This window comes from Sipha flava, unplaced genomic scaffold, assembly GCF_003268045.1.
Source record: "Sipha flava isolate LNK unplaced genomic scaffold, YSA_version1 39_pilon_pilon, whole genome shotgun sequence".
In the NCBI taxonomy this organism is placed as follows: domain Eukaryota; kingdom Metazoa; phylum Arthropoda; class Insecta; order Hemiptera; family Aphididae; genus Sipha; species Sipha flava.
In genome coordinates, this window is record NW_020273107.1 from 461,325 (window position 1) to 469,928 (window position 8,604).

General features: G+C 26.2%; 1 protein-coding gene across 4 annotated transcripts in view; it reads right to left on the reverse strand.

Annotated features, from left to right (window-relative positions):
• LOC112688476 (calcitonin gene-related peptide type 1 receptor-like) overlaps positions 1 to 8,505 on the reverse strand; it is a 106,888-nt gene extending 98,383 nt beyond the window's left edge. For all 4 annotated transcript variants that reach the window (XR_003149064.1, XM_025561666.1, XM_025561667.1 and 1 more), the window contains exons 1-2: positions 8,029 to 8,505; positions 4,638 to 4,742 (exon numbers count right to left, since the gene is read on the reverse strand). The gene's annotated coding sequence lies outside the window, so the exon portion shown is untranslated. The remainder of the gene's footprint in view (positions 1 to 4,637; positions 4,743 to 8,028) is intronic.
• Positions 8,506 to 8,604: the final 99 nt, after the last annotated feature.

Genomic DNA, 8,604 nt, shown 5'->3' on the forward strand with positions numbered 1-8,604 from the left:
TATTATTATTATTATTATTATTATTATTATTATTATTATTATTATTACTATTATTATGGTACTTGGGTTTCAACTTTGCGTCTGACACAAGTTAAGCAAGGATCAGTAATAAAAGCAAACACTCTAGAAAACCCTTAAAGCTATTCGGACGATCTCGATTAAATGAAAATTAAAAAAAAAAACTTTGGGTGAAAAATAATATAAAATAGTAGTTAGAGCTACACAATATTACCAGTCAATCAGAAAATGTAGTAGCATGAAAGTTTGCATTAAAACTTTACAGATATGTATAATCTTGGTGAATAAAATATACTTACATAATACATCTTATAGTACTAAATGTTAAATGTGTATTAACCCAGCTTAATCTCTTCTCGGAAACCTCTGTACTCTTTTATTAACAAATATATTTCGAGAAATGCGGTTTTCACTTTCTCGATCACTAGTGTACGAATTGCTTGTTTACTCCCTGTAACTAGAAACCTCCAACAATTTAGTAAAAAGGATCAGTGAACGAGGGACATTTTAAGAGTATGTCCAATAAATTGTAAAGAGTTGAAAATGAATGAACCTACATGTCTAAAGAAAAACATGAAAACAATTTAAGTGACAAATAATAATACTTGTAAATAGTTTTGTGCTTACCTACACCAATAAACTTTGACGAGAAAAACGAATTTGATTTATCAGGTCAGTAGTTTATCATATCATATTCTATTGATTAATTTAAACAAATTACCATTCAGTACATTCGGTTGATAATAAACGGTTTTATTTAATTATAAATGTCTATTGAATATAATGGCTAAATAACTATCATTTAATTATAATTAAATTATTATTATAAAACCATCAAAAAAGTTTACACTAAATTATTAGTTTATAAATTGCAAAAACAAATATTTTTGGTAATAATTTTCAATGATGCATTCAATCTTGTATTTAATAAAATTCCGTTAGAAGAAAAAAAATTGAAAACTATGGCAAGTACAAAATGGATAATTGACTAATAGTTGTTAATCTAGACAAGGAAATCCAAAACATGAGATTTAACTAAATAGAAGTATTTTCGTTAAAGAAATCAACCCGTAATTTATGTTTTGTTCAAACACTTGTACAGATAAAAATACAATAGTATAGATTTATTTGGAAAATAAAGAAACATAAAATAATTAGTTTATAATATGAACCTATCTTTCAAGTGTAAAAATAAAAATTCGATTTTCAAATTCCTCCAATACGTTCATAATAGTTAGTAAAATAGTTAGTAAATAGTCGCTACAAGATTATAGGAGCCACAGCTCGTTTTGTAATAAAATAACTAATTGTAATTAATGATAAATACATTTTATACTTGTATAAATTTTACTTAAGCAATAACCACTTGGAAATTCTAGTTTTTTATATAATCTATAATATATATTATAAAAAAAAGTTTTATCAAACAATTAAACCAATAAAGTAACGAAAATAGTATTAGAATTAATAATTTAAAGGAAATTATTTCTAACTTATATTTATAAAATATTAATGTTTCATAATAATTGTTTCAAACTCTATTTGTTTTACAAAAGATGTATTATCTTGCAAGCGTAAGAAATATTTTTTTCTATTTCTATCATATATATAACATATATATGATATGTTTTTCAAATGACTGTAAAGTATTAAACTTAAACTTTTCACTTTATACAGAATGAAATATTTGATGTTTGAATAACATATTGTATCCTGTTCTATACTTTTTTTGGTGTTATTACCACCACTGTTTACTACATAGTTGATTTTATTCTTATTTTAAACTTTTATTTCGTTTTTATCCTTGTATATTCGTTGAAAAAATAATATAATATAATGAAATATATATATATAATAAATATAAGCATTATTTATCTAATTACAAATCTTCAGATTTGTTTATTACTATTTCAAATGTAAAATTATAAAAATACCTTAACAATAGGAAAATATATGAATTATTTCAAATGAGGGAAAAAAGTTTAATATATTTTAAGTATTTTATTGTTTATTATATTCTATACTAGATGTAAATGGTATTGATTTTACAACTATGTGTTTCTTTTTAAATTTATACGAATAGTACATAGAAAGACTTAACAGTTTGGTTAAGCAACTTTATAACAGAGTTACATTTTTAAAATACAAGCTGAAATTCATGAAAATACAAATAAATGAATAGTAACCCATGTTCAACAAAATCGGTTTTTATTAATTTTTTAATTTTGTTATTTTTCATTTTTTGATATATTTTACAAAATTCTGTGTTCATTTTTACATGGTAAAATATGTATAATATATAATATACATGTTACTAAATACGGATTATTCTGCTTTTATGATTTGATACAGTTTGAAATTTACACTTTAAAGCTGGGGTCAGCAACCCGCGGCCCGCGGTCCTCATGTGGTCCACGAAGCAATTTTTTATGGCCCGCACAAAGGTGGTTAATTTTTGTGTTTTATTTTTGTTCAATAAAATCTTTCATACAATTTTCAATACTATTCAATTCTTTTTTCTTTATAAACAAAATCTAATCTAATCGTTAATAGTTGATGTTTATTCTATATAGTTATACAGTCAGTTTAATCTATAGAATTGTTATTATTATCTAATCGGAGTCGAAGATAATGATGGCTACACTACTCAGTCATAGGATAAATTAAATATACTTATATAAATTTAAAAATTTAAATTTTAAATGTATTTACTTTATGCATTTAATACGTATGTATCTAATATATTTAATCTATGGGCATAGTTACTTTGCGTTTGTAGCAATTAGTATTACACCGTGATTACGCCCGTACGTGTGACTTTTTGCGTTTGTAATAGTTTCATTTTAAAAGCAAATCCAAACATTATGGCGACTAAAAAAGAACAATTTGTAATGAACATCATTTTTTTTAATAATTTTTTGGTTGATTTATACTTTTTCGTTGAAATCAAAAGTAAGCCATGATGTTTAATTTGTCAAAAAATTAATTTTTTTCTTAAAAGCAATTTTTTTCAGTAACATTCGTATATTTTTACACTCATATTTCTATATAAAATAATCAAATATAATAGCAATACAATTATTAGTATATATCATATGTAAAAAATTTATTTTAATGTGGCCCTTGATAAACATTTGAAAAAAAATATGGCCCGCGTGATTCAAAAGGTTGCCGACCCCTGCTTTAAAGTATTCGATACAAACGTATTATTATATAATGTCTATGTGTTAGTACATTATAGTTACAATATCAGAAAAATTATTGATGACAATTGAATACTTATTATTTTTGATAAAATCCTTTATTTTCATAAAATTAGTGATTATTATATACGTGGTTTTTAATTAAAACATTTAAAATTAATCTTCAAACTACTTGTATTGGTAATCTGTTCCCCAAACCATATTAAAGTCAAGATTAAGGGTATGCAAATTTAAATATTAATAAAATCAAAATATTTGAAATTATATTTCGAATTTATTAAATTGTATTATAGTCCAAAGAGGGCTAGAGTTCTTGGTCCTTCCTCCCTATGAATTCACTACTGACGTACGGATAATAATGATAATGTACGAATTAAATTATATGTAAATTATTAACTGTACGTTGAGTTATAAAAGAGGTCATCAACATCAAAGCGGCTCATTTTCATATAATATTGTTAATTATATTTTTAATCCATCTTACTATTGCTATTGCATGAACTTTCTGAGACGCTCAAGTATATCAGAAACATAATTTGTATTAAAGTAACCAATTCGACCTACATCCTCACATAACAAATGAAATGTTACATTTTATAGAGCTTATTAATTTTCTTATTTTTATCGCACGCCAATTTCATAATTTGATTAAAAATATCGATAAATGTATCGTCCATTCTCAATAGTTTTATAATTATCAACTAATCGAGCATGTTTTTGTACATTTTTAAACGATTTTTTTTTACTTTTAGATTTTAGTCTTCTTTTAAATCAGCACAAGAATTGTTAAACCACATTGTTAACACTCTATTTAATCATTTGTAAATTATAACACTGACACTGTTTAAGAACATCTGTTTTTCTAAACGGTATGTATGTACGTAAACTTATCTATATTATTCACTTGGAAATGTTACAGAAATAGAAAGATAAACTTGAAAAATGTAGTATAGGAAAATATAAGATAAATTATAGGCCCTGAACAGTTATGTCCTCAGCATGTCTCCACACCGATGCAGAGACAACCGCAAAAAACAACCTAACCATATGTTTGATAACACATTTTTTATCAAAACTGTCTAAAAATACCAAGACGTATCCCTACCTATTCAAGGTAAAATCCATACTTCGTATCGTAGAACTGAATGTACCGCCACAAATAATTGATTTGTTCAATTATGTACTACTTGACGTTCCATTAATTTCCCGAAACAACCAAAACTATAATCATCTACGTCTGAAAATTTTCCTCGATTTTCGAATCTTATTATTCTACAGAATTTAAATATTTTTTGCTGTTTAGAAAAAAAAAGATAAATATATATTTATATTTATTATTATTTATAACTATATATGTATATATACATATATAGCTAAAATTAAATAACTCTTGATAATTGTAAGTATAATACTAACCTTCCAAATTCAAATCTGAAAACGAGAAGTATTAATAATGTTCAGTTAATGACATCAGGCTCTCAACATCATGTTTAAAGTTCTGATAATATGTTGTGTGTAAATCTAAAAAAATAAAAATTCCAATTAATATTACAAAATACATAAATTATATTATGAATACTTATAAAATACTCATTACAATAAAATAATATAAAATTAATATATTAATATACATAAAAATAAAATAGTAAAATAAAATGTATCAAACGTAAAAGTTTGAACTATTGCACCATATTAAAGATAAATACACATTAAATATAACATATCTATTTAAACTTAGTTAATAACCAAAGTGCAATTAAAACGGAAGAATAAAATCTAAAAATGATAACACAAACAAAATAGTTGATCAAAATTGGTAAATATAGAGTTATATAATACTTATAATTTAAATCCTTTAACATTTTACATCTTTAGTGTACAACTTAAGATAAAATTAACAATCCGATAATACTGATTATTTACGTATAATGAGTTATATGATACGTAAAAGATTTTTTTTTCTATTTTTAACTTTATGTAAACACTTTCATATATGTTTTAATATAATTTAAAAGCGTTGACAAACTAATTATAAACATTTAGAATATTCATAAATTTTAATTACTCAAACATACTAATAGTCTAATATTACCAATTTGTCGGTAAATGAATTGAAAAAAAAATGTCAGAACACACAAAATGTATTACTTATTTCATTCAAAGTAAATATTATGTATCAATCACTGTAAATATTATTCAAAAATCAACCGTGAATGAGATTTTCAATAATAAATATAAGTTTCATCTTTCCTGTTTGATAAAATAAAAAATCATCTAAAACTATATGAAGAGAACACAACTTTTTTTTCTTTTTATTTAAAAAGAGAACATCAAAATATGATAAGATACAATCAATTAAACTATTTTTTGTCCTAAGTGAAAACCATATATTATATTTTACGGTGAAAATTATTTTATTTTTTCATAAAAGAATTTTTATAACTTAAAAAAAGCTCAAAAAATGTTTGTGTTGCACCTTTTTCGATATCAAGTTAAATTGAACACGTGTCATTTTTCAAAGTTACTTCAATACACTTGGAGACAATTGTGAAAATAAAAACAAAATAACCATGAAAAAAAATGTAAACAAAAACCATTTTTGAACAAATTTCTAATTCCAATTTCCGTTTCTCTCATTTGGTTCACTCGAATGATAGTAATTTGAATCCCAGTATTAATTGTCTTGGTCAAGAATAAAGTAATTGTAGATAGACCATGATTCTATACGAAAGTGTGAACTAAATTAGTATAATACTACTAAATAATACATGAAAAAACGAACATTATTTTTTACTCGTTATATATTGTATGTATTCCAGTTTTTTATTTTGCATAAAAATTTGTCAAGTAAAAGAGATTATAAAAGCAGTTAGGTCAATAGTTAAAACATAATTTTATACAATAACAATAACAATATGTAACATATTTTATATGATATGCCGGCAGTACTGTAGCTGTATTATTATCCGCGGTGACACATTTTATTTTATTTCCTTTTTTTGTTCCCCGTATTTATATTATACTCTGTCGAATGACGTAGTACTATTTTATTTATCTTTTTAACATTTGTCACTTCCAAATTCTGTCTTTTGGGTTTTTGTTTTTTATGTATTTCGTATGAATTGCAGGTGTACTGAAACTTAACAGTAGGATTTCTTGAATGAACTACATCGTGTATGTGAATTTAATTATATTACATTTTATACATAGGTATGTAGATAAACACTACGTAGTAATTTAGAGTGCATACTCCGAAAACACTTGAGAATATGTATTAAAAAATATATCTTAATTTCCATTATTTTTATTGTTTCTATTATAATGAAGCTTACTATATTTTATCCAAAATTATTTTATTTTGGTACCATAACAAAATATGATATTTTATTTTTTATGAAATAAAACATAAGCTTTATAGATACTTAGGTATTTTTCGAAATCAATGTTTTGAATGCGTAAACTAACTTGACTCTAGTTAGTAAAAAAAATGCAGATATTTCAATCTAAAACACTCGTGAAAAATTTTTGATAAACGACATCTATTCGTTAGGAAATTAAAATATATTTTAAATTTCAATATACATAACAATAGTAATCAGAATATTATATTTTGACTGTAAATGTTTTTTACATAAATAGTATTAAACAAAAAGAACTTAATATCTCGGTTTAAATTAACCAATTAATTTGTCATTTTATTTAAATAGAATTCGTTAAAAATTAATACAAATAAAATACTACCATAGTAAATAAATATTAAATATATTTCAAAATTGAAACTTGCATTATTAATAGAAATCACGAGATTTGCAGAAAACCGTTGTAATATTTTTATTAAATTATTAACATTTATAATCTGTGATGAATAAAATGAAATTCGCACTCGTAGTATTAATTTAAAAGTAAAATACCCGTTGATGAATACACGTTTAAGATTTTCGACGTGCCTTCTTATATGATTTATGTGATATTTTTGTCCATATGTTTTTACTGATTATTTGAGATATGATAAAATTAAAAATCATATTTTACGTTATTAATGAACATCATACTAAAATATAATATAAATTTATCAGAAATTTTAAATCAAAATTAAATTTAAAACCCTTATTTGAAATATGATAACATAATTAAATAACACCAAATTATGATTTTCTTCATTTATAAAAGAATAATGTTTGTACTCGATTATAAATTAAAAAGTCTCTTATAGTTTTGGTGTATGATAATATAAATATTTCATCAACTGCACATTGAATAAAGTTAAGACTACCCACTTTCACAAAATAATTAAATTATACACACCTGTGTACGTTGATGTTTAATTTTTTTCCTCAGCAATAACTTAATATTTGAAATAATTGTACGAGTAACATGTTTTTGAAGTAATAAAAGTTTTATTCGTTCTGAACCGTTAAGCCGTATACTTAGCATGAACTAGAGAATTACTGTTGAAAATTAAAAACATTGTTCAGCCGCGTGCCCATCAGAAATGTATTTATTATATGGAATTCGAATGAATTGATATTGCTTGAATTGATTGGTCGAACCGCTGATGGTTAATAAATATTAAAATTTATCAATTCGCTTAACGGAAAGAGAGAGCAGTAGCGTTTTTAATAAATTATATAGTTGCGGTTCGTAATTAACAAAGTATACAAAATAAAAACGGTCGGGTCTAAGAATAAACGAATTTACACATCGCGAACGCGGTTTAGGTACCCTCGACACGCATCGGGTATTTGAGGCGACCGCTACGTTGCATAATATTAGATTTACCGTTTAATTATTCAAATGTCACCCTTACCGTTTTGGTTTTTTCAGACCTAAACTCTCCGTTAAAAAGCTTGAGTCTAGTTTTGCACCCGTCCTCTTGGACACGATCACGATACACGTATCGCACGCAATACTTAAGAGTTCAAAAAATAAAAAATACGAACGGATCACGAACACGAATTTCGCCGTCGGTCGACCTCGACCGTACACCGATGTGCGGTAAGCTTCGAGATCGTACCGCGGTACAAGAGTTGGATAAACTCTAAAAAAAAAAAAAACTCCAGGAAGGTTCGAAAGCGGACAGCGAATGCGCCGAGAAAAACGAAAGAATGATCGCAGTTTGTCCGTAGGTACACGTCAACAACCGTGCCGGGAACGGGTCGCGAACGGCCGAGCGTGTGCGTTCCGGCGACGGACTGCCGTGGTGACGGGAACGCGCGCGATGGAACGGGACGGACGGAACAGCGTCGCACGGAACGGACGCGAGAGGACTCGGGAAAACGCGCGCGCTCGCGTATGTCCGGCGGCGAGCGACGTACCGGCGGCCGAGAGCGCGGCGGCGGCGGCGGCGTTGGGCGTACGCGAGCGCTACGGGAACGCGGCGGAC